General features: G+C 39.9%; 1 long non-coding RNA gene across 1 annotated transcript; it reads right to left on the bottom strand.

Annotated features, from left to right (window-relative positions):
- Positions 1–248: 248 nt before the first annotated feature.
- On the bottom strand, positions 249–5845 carry LOC138446079 (uncharacterized). Its single transcript, XR_011259125.1, has 3 exons — positions 5651–5845; positions 5021–5167; positions 249–1234 (listed from the first exon to the last, which is right to left on the bottom strand). It is a non-coding gene; the product is annotated as an uncharacterized lncRNA (long non-coding RNA).
- Positions 5846–11640: the final 5795 nt, after the last annotated feature.

Genomic DNA, 11640 nt, shown 5'->3' with positions numbered 1-11640 from the left:
TTTTTATCTCATCATCTTTTTCACCTGCAAAATAATAAGACCTATTGACTCTTTGGTCACAACTGTGTTGGAAAATTTATCAGTGGAGAGTATATTTAAAATGAAAAATCTACAATTCAGTTGAAGAGGATGAATTTCACAGCTATAAGCAATCATTTTATGATTATGACTTATGGCCATGGTGGCAATCATAGTCATCAAATGTGTTTGCAACAAATGGGAGTAAACATCCCTGAAATCATAGAGAGTTTATTTTTTTTTCAAAATAGGCACATTTATTAGTAATGTCTATGAAATATCATATACAGTATCTAATGCATCTATGGTTTTTACATTTTCAGGGTAACTGTGAGAATGAGATTTGTTGAAATAGATTGATAAAGAAGAAAATTGAAGTAAATAAGATTAGGAGCAGGGCAGATATGAGATTTATATTTTTCTAGACCAGATAATTATGATCAGACTCAGTTTAAATTGGACTCTGTGAAAACTGGTCCTATGAAAGTTGCCTGGGCAAGGCTAATTTGTGTTCAATGAATTTTAGCTATTGTCCAATTTCTTTACTTTCTTAAAAACCTGACTAATTGGAAGGAAATGTAATTTGGTATACTGTATGAACATTTCTTTTGATGAGTTGAAGTTGGCAGGAATGTATTTGTCTATTGAAATATGTTGTTAGGCATGCAGCCCCCCTCCCAGCCTTTGATAATAGCCCTCACCCTCTTGCGAGGGAGGTGTCCTCCCTGAATTCTTTACCATGAGATTCAGTGAATCTTTTTACAGACCCTTTTCTTCCAGCCGTGGTGACTGGGTGAAGATAGGCAGATTGGGGCAACGTTGTCCCAAAGCTACAGGCATTGGATTGGAAATAGGCATATATGACCCAAATTGACCCAAATCAGTTTTCTTCCTTTTTTTTTTTAAATTGGAGCCAATTAAAGACTACTAATGCTTCTTGGCTACCTCATGGGAAGAGTTGACTCATTGGAAAAGACTCTGATGCTAGGAGGGATTGGGGGCAGGAGGAGAAGGGGACGACAGAGGATGAGATGGCTGGATGGCATCACGGACTTGATGGACGTGAGTCTGAGTGAACTCCAGGAGTTGGTGATGGACAGGGAGGCCTTGCGTGCTGTGATTCATGGGGTCGCAAAGAGTTGGACACGACTGAGTGACTGAACTGAACTGAACTGAATGCTTCTTGGAGGCCAGAAGTTGCTGGAAGACACGTGCCCTGTGTGGAAGAGATAGGCCTGCATTGGAGAATTGCCGGAGATGCATGATGAATTGCCAGGAGAGACAAAAAGCAGAGGGAGAGTCCTGAACTTGAACTACCTCTGGGTCCAGCTAGACATCCAACTCTGGAGATGGAGTTGGCACGATTTAGTTTTTATGGCTGAGATCTGGATTTTTGAGAAAAGGTTGCCTTGTATCTCTGATTCCTTAGATGTTGGACAGTACTTTTCATATTCATTTAGAAATCTTGGTAAAACCCAAAGACAAGTTTATCTCACAAGTGGAGTTGAGTTCTTAAATTGCTTCTTTGTGTTTATTAGTGATGCTTGAAAATACCTTATGTTTGTCTTTCATTCAGATGCAGCTAATATGCTACTTATGTAATAGATGAAATTACCAACAGGCTATCTGGAAGATAGCTGAAAATATGATCTTTAAACTTTTCAGTGTGTATTTTTGTATTGCTAGTTCTCATTCTATATAGATTTATTTTTATAAAGAGGATTCCTGCTATGATAACCAACAAGGATTTAGCCTTATATCTGGACACTTTTACTATGCTGCATATATCTGTGGTCATGTAAAAACATAGAGTATATGTTATAACACACACACACACACACACACACACACACACACACCCCTGCACTGAAATCCATCATGATGCAGTTTGCCATTATTGAAATTAAGTAATCCTTGGCTTATCACAGGCTCTGCAAAATATACTAAAGATACATGCAAGCTTACTGGTAAACTTTTTAAAGTCAGTTTAGATGATTTTTTTGTTGCAAAAAGTCCATCTTGCACTGGTTTTTATGCTGGCCATTTAGGAAAACAATTACTATCTGTGGCCTGCCAGGAGTCTGTGAAGCGTCCCACAGTCATCAATGTTCATATGTAGATGACATATTGCTATCTTGGACATCAACAGATGCAGCATTTTCATACGGTACAGAAAGTAATGGTGCCTGACATTTCTAGGTTGAAAGCCCTTCTTTGTTTCTTGCACTAATGGAAATAGATTCTTGTGACCTTCTTGTTTACTTCAAGATTGTATGTAAATGTTTCAATAAAGTAGGGAGGCTTCTTCCTACTATCTCATGGAGGTTGGGAAATAAAGCTGAAGGGAGAAAGTTGCCAGACAAAGTAAAGATGATTTTAAAAACAGTTTGAATTCTATGTATCAAAGATAGAATAAAGATACCAGTAGTACTGTTTTGTTTTGTAGATGGTGAATTCATACATTTCCATAAAAGACTAAAGAGTAAAATACTTCTGAATAGAGATATTGAAACAGCTGAAATACACCTACTCTTTGGTAGCATTTCATGTTTAGGTGTTATTTTGTTCCTGAGGACAGAATAAAAATCCCATTACTCTGATTCTGAAGAGAAGAGTACTCGCAAGGTCGGATGGGGCAGCATTAGCATCTAGGAGTTTCACAAAAGCCCACTTTAATCAGGATCTCCCTGGTGGCTCAGATGGTAAGGAATCTGCTTGCAATGCAGGAGACTAGGGTTTGATCCATAGGTCGGGAAGATCCCCTGGAGGAGGGCATGGTAACCCACTCCAGTATTCATGCCTGGAAAATCCCATGGATAGAGGAGCCTGGCAGGGTCTCATAGGGTCGCAAACAGTCGGACACGACTGAGCGAATAAGCACACAGGCACCTTCCATAGACCAGGAACAGTGGAAGGTGCTAGAAATACACTGAGGAGCAACACGGTCCAGACCCCTGGCAATGCATGATAGCCCTTTGTCCTGCCATGCACAGAGATGTATCGTGTCCTCCTATAACCTGGTCCCATTTAAGGCATATTTCTCCAGATTTAAATAAAGCAAAGTGTGACACGATGGAGCCTATCATTGGGTCCTTAGAACCTGAAATGGTCTCTTGGTGGCTCCAGTCCAAAGAGTGAACTATTTCGACTGTGTCACTTCACTGGGTATAGGAATCAATACGGTTTGATAGGTATTCATTCATGCATGAGATTCTCCTCCAAACTTGAAGTGGAATAAGAAATAATTACTACATCTTTGGAAACCATCAAAGCTCTAGGATGACTGTGAATGCTGAAATAATTGTATGATGCCTCCTTCTCTTATCTGCTAGGTCTCTGTTTGCAGCATGGCATCTTGGGTTTGTGTTCTTGGGAGATTTAGGGTGTTCTTTAGTGATTAGGACCCATTGTGCTTATGATAGCTATTCATTCACGTTTTTCAAGATGGATATGTGCATGAATTAGGCTGGATTGAGTTTCCTTTCTCTTTCCAGGTGAGCTCAAAAATCCAGGGGCGGGGTAGTGGTGGGGGGCCCACAACAGAGCAGGAGAATCAGATGTATCGTCGCCTCCTCCCGTTTTCATCTCTGAGTAATGCTTTTCACTATGTAAGTGCAGGCACCGCTTGTTGTGAGCCCCGAACAAAGAATCCTGCTGTAGATTTCAATGTGTATAGACCATAATGTGCTGCTTTCTTGATAATGGGCTTTTGGCATTGAAATGAAAAGCAAACATATCATTAAGAAAGCGCTCCATAAAAACTGTCTGTCATATATCTTAAGCTTCATTAGTTTAGATTAATGACTGACTCGATATACATGACAATAGGTGAAGCAAACCTTTGTTTATTTATTGACAATTAAATGTGGCGGTGACATGCATAAACAGGCTTCCCCCTGATTAGTTCCATGTTTTAAGTAACTTCGTGTTATAAAACTTGTTAACTACAGTTTCATTTTATTGAGCTCTGCTGGGTGTATGATGTGATCTTCACTGAAAGGCATCAATATTGCAGCCATTCCTGGCAGTCACTGGAGCATTGTGCTCGCAGATTGGAGTTGATATCTCATTGTACAAATTCAGGGACCCAGAAAATGCCCAGTTATTGAGCTTCTGCCCTGGCAGGACAATGTTCTATTCACGGAATCTGGGTGTAAGGTCACAGACAGAAATCTGATGGAGGGATAAGATTCAAATTCATTTCAAGGTTTTGCCAAAGACCTTCCTGAAATTATGTGTTTGGAAGGCATGGAGCTTTTCCCAGGGTATCCTAACAGAATAATGCTTCATGATGCAACTCAAGGGAATCTGTAAATGAATATAGTCCATTCTGATTAGGAAGCTGCTCTAAGACTAAGCAAGCTGATCTTTTAAGAAGATGCTGATAAGTCTGATATTGTGTGGCTTCAGATGACATAAGCCCGCTGGTAAGAACATCTCTGTAGCAGATGTACCGTTTTAGGGAAGAATGAGGAGGGAAAGGGGAGAAGGGGACCATGGCATAAAATGTGTCTGCCTGTTAGCCTCCACTGAAATATTTGTGGTTTGCCTTTCCATGAATTCCAGAGTCGGAGGCTGTCAGGGATAATCAGCCCTTCCCATCACGGACACCCCGTGGCTCTCCTTAATAGCTCCCTTTTATGTGCCTTCAGACCTCAAAAATATATTTTAAAAAAGATTTATTTCGAAGGAGGCATAAAATAAAGTCTGTGTTGCAGTGGAGTATTACAGACGATTTCTGGACTCCATTCTGTGCCATCAGGCTCTCTGTAGAATTTTCATATAGAGTAAAAAAATAAATGCTCAGCCAGCTTGAAAGAGAACTCCTTTGAGAAAAGAAACCAGCTTACTCTACAAAGCCATTCACAAAATCATCTGAAGGCAGATCTCTTTGGACACTGGAGACCAGGGAAGCACCTTTGCTTTCCTTAGGGAACACTGGGCAAGAACTGAAAGTTTGAATGGAAAGAATGAGGTTAAACTAAGCAGTGTCTCATCTTACCTTGTTGTTGTCTGACTCTTTGTGACCCTATGGATCATAGCCCACCAGGCTCCTCTGTCCATGGGATTTTTCAGTCAAGAATATTGGAGTGGGTGGCCATTTCCTTCTCCAGGGATCTTCCTGACCCAGGGATTGAACCTGCATCTCCTGCATTGGAAGGTGTATTCTTTACAGCTGAGCCACCAGGGAAGCCCTTCATCTTACCTACAGCCCTCCTCCAGAACAAAGCTCACACACCGATCTTGTCCTAAGATAACTTTGTAATTGTTTTGTTCGTTAAGTGCTATTACTATTTTGTTTAATATGCAAAATCAACCCCTATGCTATAGAGGGTACTGAAACTCTGCTTCTTGAATTACTCTTTTCCTTTTCTTTTCATTGAATAAGCCAGTCCTTCCCTCCTCACTCAGTCCTCCACCCCTACCCAATCTACATTACAACCTCATGAACAGCCACCTTAGCCTGCGAAGTTTGAGCTAGTGTATCTTTCCCTGCAGACAGGGGCTTCAGATGGCAGCACTTGAACTTTGTATGGGGTATAAACAATAAAAATACTGAATTACTATGTTTACAAATGAAACTAATATACGAAGTCAACTATACTTCAATACAAAAAAAAGTGAAACTTACCCTTGTTTTATATCCATCTTCTACAAGTTTTGCCCTTTGGGATAGTGCTAGGCCCTCCCAGAGGAGCAAGATGAGCACTGGAGGTCTGAGCGCATGGCTCAGTGGGAAAGAATCCACCTATCAATGCAGGAGATGTGAGTTCAACCCTTGGATGAGGAAGATTCCTTGGAGAAGGAAATGACACCCCACTCCAGTAATCTTGCCTGGGAAATCCCATGGAGAGAGGAGGTTGGCAGGCAACAGTCCGTGGAGTCATCAAAAGTCATACATGACTTAGCAACTAAGCAACAAATTCCTGCAAGGGCTGAGGATGAACATGGGCCCTGGGGATTAAAAAATAACCTTACTCCATATACTAATGCAAAGGTGTGGAACCTAGAAAAATGGTGCAGATGAACCTATTTGCAGGGCAGGAATAGAGACACAGGTGAATGGGGTGGGGGTGATAGGTGGGTGAGGTAAACTGGGAGAGTGGCATTGACATACATACACTACCATGTATCTTAGCTAGTGGGAAGCTGCTGTAGCGCACAGAGAGCTCAACTTGGCACCCTGTGATGATCTAGAGGGGTGGATGAAGAGAGGTGGGAGGTCCAAGAGGGAGGGGCTATATGCATACATATAACCGATTTACTTCGTTGTACAGCAGAAACTAAACAATATTGTAAAGCATCTATATTCCAATAATAATAATAAAAAGGAACCTTCACCTGTGCCCTGGCTGTTGACTCTCTCCTTTCTTCTCCCTGGATTTAAAGACTTGAAGGTCCTGCTAAAACAGAGATGTGTTGAGCTTTGGGTTTTTCAGGCCCTTCATTGCCGAGCAATTCTCACCTGATAGTCACCGTCATAAGCTGGCACTGAAGAGCACTTCAGTGACTAGCCCCTTGCTTCTTTTCAGGGTAAGCCCCATAATTATTTTTCAAAGACACCCTTCTTGTATAGGAAAGTCTGTTTATATTCGGAAAGAAAATTGCTCAGGGTTTTCAGAACCTAGGAAGATGTTCACTATGCCTATAAAATGTTTGCGGGTCTATTTATTTATCTACATGTTGAAACTTTTTCTTCTTTGTGATTTTGGAAACATGTTTTGAATTTCTGTTTTCATATCATATCAGTATCTTTTGTGAAGAAATAGTAGTCTTTGCAAATTTATCTATGGTTTATGTTTATGAATCAGAGTTTTTTAAAAAATAATTGGGAGCTGTTAGATTGTCATATATATCTGAAATAATGTAAGGAAACTGGTTTCAAGACTATTGGACAGTGGTGCTGTAACTAATACACAGTTATGTAAAAAAGACTTGGTAAATTTTTGTATTAGACCAGTCATAGCAAGAGAGCTCTCACAAACCAAGATCCTTACCCAGCCACAAAATTAAATGTGAAACATCTTCACCTTCAAGATAATAAATAATTTTCTTCAAAACAAGCAAAAGGACATGTAAGGCTTTCCTAATGCCTGATTGAACTGAAACTTAAACGTTTTTTCTGTGAGGACTTTTGTTATATTTGTCCACATTTCACAAACGCTGCATTATAAGGCTTGATTTGCCTGTTAGAAGGAGATAGTCACACACTAACCAGAAATCGTTTTTTTTTTTTTGCCCCTCAGATGCTTTGCTTATGTTGGTTTGCGTTCCTTTGTTCCCAAGACTCAGCTTTCCTTACAAAATTGCATCTTCTCTTCTCTGTTGTGGTGTTCTGAGAATTAGAATGCAAATGATCATTTACAAATTGAAGGTTAACAGAGAAATGCATTGTACTTGTGATTTGATGAGTAAAAACAAATCACAAAATCAGAACAAATAGCAGTATTATCCCATAGGAAAGAGCCTTGTGTATTGATCTATTATTTCCCAGCTTGAAATGTGCCACTATTGTGGTTCCACTTGATTATGAACCTTTTTATCACTTCCCTTGGTTGATTCAACTTGAGTGCTTCTGACATTTGCTAAGTTCCTCACATATTCTGCTGAGCAGCAGGGGAAACCTTGTTAATGAAGAAATAACAAGCTGAAGATGTGAATAAATATTTAGCTGATTGAAAGGAGGTATACTGTTAATTTTTGTTAATGTCGACAACTGAGGAAACTCACTAACATGCTTTGCTTGTGTTAGCTAAAAATGGGTTCTAGCGGAGTTTTTCACTGAACCACAGGGCACTTTCATTTCCTGATTCTATTATAAACTAAGTGGCCACCTGAACCTACCAATGAACTTGTTCTATTGTGTTTTTCTATTTTTAATCCTGAAAGAGTAAACACATTTCTCATCAGATGTGTTACAGAGTCCCGTCCATTGGAGAGATTTATGAAGGTGCCACTGGGTTATTACAGAATCATTCATTTATAAATGCGTCCCCTCCTGAAAGGAAACTATAAATGATAGCAGTGTTTTCATCATTCCACAAATCTATATTATAAAAGGGTGCGGCTATTTTTTTTTTTAATACTTGCTACAGTGGTGTGAAAACAATTTGGATTCTATGCTGGCTTACACAGTGTTTTCTGTCTTAAAATACAATTCAGTTCTGGTCTCATAATGAAGGTGATGTTTTATGGGACTCATTTCAGCTCTATGTAAAAGCAGGATGGTTCCTGGAAGATTCAAGAGTTAATTAATGACAAGAGCTCTCTGGGCTTGGTTTAGCTTTTCAAGGAATGGTTGCTGTTGGACACGGGTGCACAGTGGAAGCTGCTCAGTTTTCTCCCACGGTGTCCTAATAGGTTCTGTCTCCGGGAGAGAGCTTTTCATGTGTTTTATTTTAAAGACATGAATCTATATATGCTTCAAGAGCATTTTTAGTTCACGTCATTTAATGTCCTGATCCCATGGTATTTGAAGCTATCTTCCAAAGAATATTCCTAATACCAAAATCTTTTTTTTTATTAAAAGGAAATGTTAGATTTTTATGTTATATCAAAAAACGCATGTTTAATATAAGCTCAGGAAACAATTGTATTTGTGGAGCAAAGAGAAGATAATCAACAAACATTTATTGAATGATTCATTGATTTCAATACATCACAAATTTGGATTCTGATAAGGTGAAAGTTTTGGAGATCTTCTTTTGATGGAGAAATTGCTAGGGATATGACTTGCTGATTGTAAAGGGGCCACAAAACTAGTATTCATCAGCTGAACAGATCATCAAAACCTCGTAAGGAAATCTTTAAATATCTAAGTGAAAGAGAAAGTCGCTCAGTCCTGTCTGACTCTTTGCAACCCCATGGACTACACAGTCCATGGAATTCTTCAGGCCAGAATACTGGAGTGGGTAGCTTTTCCCTTCTCCAGGGGATCTTCCCAACCCAGGGATCTACCCAGGTCTCCCACATTGCAGGCAGATTCTTTACCAGCTGAGCCACAAGGGAAGCCCATTATATACCCCTTGATATATATATATAATATGTGCAATGTATATATAAATTATAAAGCATAATAATAATTTGGGTAACTCTACCTCCTAATTTAAGCAATTTCTGGTATTGATAGACTACCCAGAATATAAGTATTCTATCATCCTTGGTAGCTAGCATCATTTTTTTTGCCATACCATATATCTTTTGAGGTCTTAGTTCCCCAATCAAGGATTGAACCCAGGCTCTGAGCAGTGAGAACTTGGAGTCTCAAACACTGGATCACCAGAAAATTCCTGAAGCATCATAATTTTTTTGCTCCAATTATATATAATCCAGTGAGTTATTTTCTTAGTCTACTACATTAAAAAATGCACTTAATCCAATACCAAAATCTTAGTAAAGGTTCTTCTTTGGAAAGATATATGAAGAGTGAAGATGAGGAAGCCTCCAGTGTATTTGGTCATGAATATCAATTCTTAAACGTCTGCTTTTACCTGCAATAGTATGTCCAAAGTCATAATGGCTAAGGTTGGAGGGTAAACTTAGAATTCACATAGCCTAAGAACCCCAAGAGATGCTTGAATGCCCTCTCAAATATCCTAGTAAAGTCTCCAGCTAAATAAATAACCCCAGGCACAAGGAGCAGACATCTATTTCTCAGAGAAGTCTGAACAATTTTGCACTGCCATTGCTGTTGCAAAGTCCCTTTTTATCCTGAGCTAACATTTACCCCTTCTTACTCTTACCAAGATCTTAGTTCTGTCTTTTGTGCCTCGACAAAACAGGTATCCTATTACTCTGCACACAGAAAAAGTGAAAGTGTTAGTCACTCAATTGTGTCTGATTCTTTGTGACCCCATGGACTGAAGCCCGCCAACCTCCTCTGTCCAGGGGATTTTCCAGGCAAGAATACTGGAGTAGGGTTGCCATTCCTTTCTCTAGGGATCTGGACCCAGGGATCAAACCTGGGCCTCTTGCATTGCAGGCAGATTCTTTACTGTCTGCTGCTGCTGCTGCTAAGTCGCTTCAGTCGTGTCCGACTCTGTGCGACCCCATAGACTGCAGCCCACCAGGCTCCCCTGTCCCTGAGATTCTCCAGACAAAAACACTGGAGTGGGTTGCCATTTCCTTCTCCAATGCATGAAAGTGAAAATTGAAAGTGAAGTCGCTCAGTCATGTCTGACTCTTGCGACCCCACAGACTGCAGCCCACCAGGCTCCTCCATCCATGGGATTTGCCAGGCAAGAGTACTGAGCCACCCATTACCCCTACTAATACTTGAAAGTAGCAGTGATGTTTCTCTTTTATATACTAAATGTCTTTTAGTTCTTCTAGATTGGTGTTTCTAACTTCACTTGAGATTCATTGGGGGAGATTAAAACGCAGGTAGTCATACAGAGCGAAGTAAGTCAGAAAGAGAAAAACAAACATTGTGTATTAACACATACACGTGGAATCTAGAAGAATGGTACTGATAAACCTATTTCCAGGGCAGGAAGAGAGATGTAGTCATAGGGAATAGACATGCAGAAGTTGGGGGAAGGAGAGAGTGAGATGAACTGGGAAATTAAGATTGATGTATATGCATTACCATATGTAAAACAGATAGCTAATGGGAACCTGCTATATGGCACAAGGAGCTCAGCTTGGTGCTCTGTGACCTAGAGGTGTAGGATGGGGGTGGTGGTGGGAGGTTCAGGAGGGAGGAGATATATGTATACTTAAAATTGATTCACCTCATTGTACAGCAGAAACTAACACAGCATTATAAAGCAATTATACTCCAATAAAAAAAGAAAATGCATGTAGTTTCCCCAGAGTATTAGATTCAGTAAGTTTGTGTTAGGGTCCAGAAATCTACCCACCCAAAAAAATAGGTACTGTTATTGTTCATGTTTTACAAATGAGGAAACTGAAACAGGGGCTGTGAGTAATTTGATCAGAGGCTCAGTCTCGTGACAGAGCTATAATCTGAACTTCAGCACTTAACCAGAGGCTTTCAGGGTTGGCATTGTGAGAAGGGGCATATGAGAGCGATAAACAGTCAAGGATCTTGAATTATAGAAGACCTTTGGACTTAATTTACCTAATAGTTATGAGTAGTAGTAGTAGTATAGTAATCACTATCCTTTAACATCCTGAATTCACCATAGTGCTTATCGGGGCTTCCAAGGTGGCGCTAGTGTTTAAGAACCTGCTTGCCAATGCAGGTTCAATCCCTGGGTCAGGAAGATACCTTGGAAGAGGGAATGGCAGCCCACTCCAGTATTCTTGTCTGGAGAATCCTACGGACAGAGGAGCCTGGTGGGCTATGGTCCATGGGGCCGTACAGAGTCAGACATGACTGAAGGAACCTAGCACAGCAAAGTGCTTACGAAGTAAAGCAGTGTTTCCTGAGCTTTCTTAGAACTCAAATTTTGTAAGATTTCAATAATTTTGCTCAAGAAAAGACTGAAAACAAACAAAAAAGGAGAGATTTAGTCTATATAAATTTGTGGAGTAGTAGGTTTAAAAAAGCTAAGCAAGTTTCCTAACTGTAATAGTCACCAGAGACTTTAATATGTTAATCTCTATTTTTACTCTCACAGCATAATACATCATGTGGGATTCTCAAATTTATTTGAC

The sequence above is a fragment of the Ovis canadensis genome, chromosome 9 (genome assembly GCF_042477335.2).
Source record: "Ovis canadensis isolate MfBH-ARS-UI-01 breed Bighorn chromosome 9, ARS-UI_OviCan_v2, whole genome shotgun sequence".
Taxonomy (NCBI): domain Eukaryota; kingdom Metazoa; phylum Chordata; class Mammalia; order Artiodactyla; family Bovidae; genus Ovis; species Ovis canadensis.
Note: the sequence above shows the minus strand (reverse complement) of the source record. Positions and strands in the feature narration are given on the sequence as shown.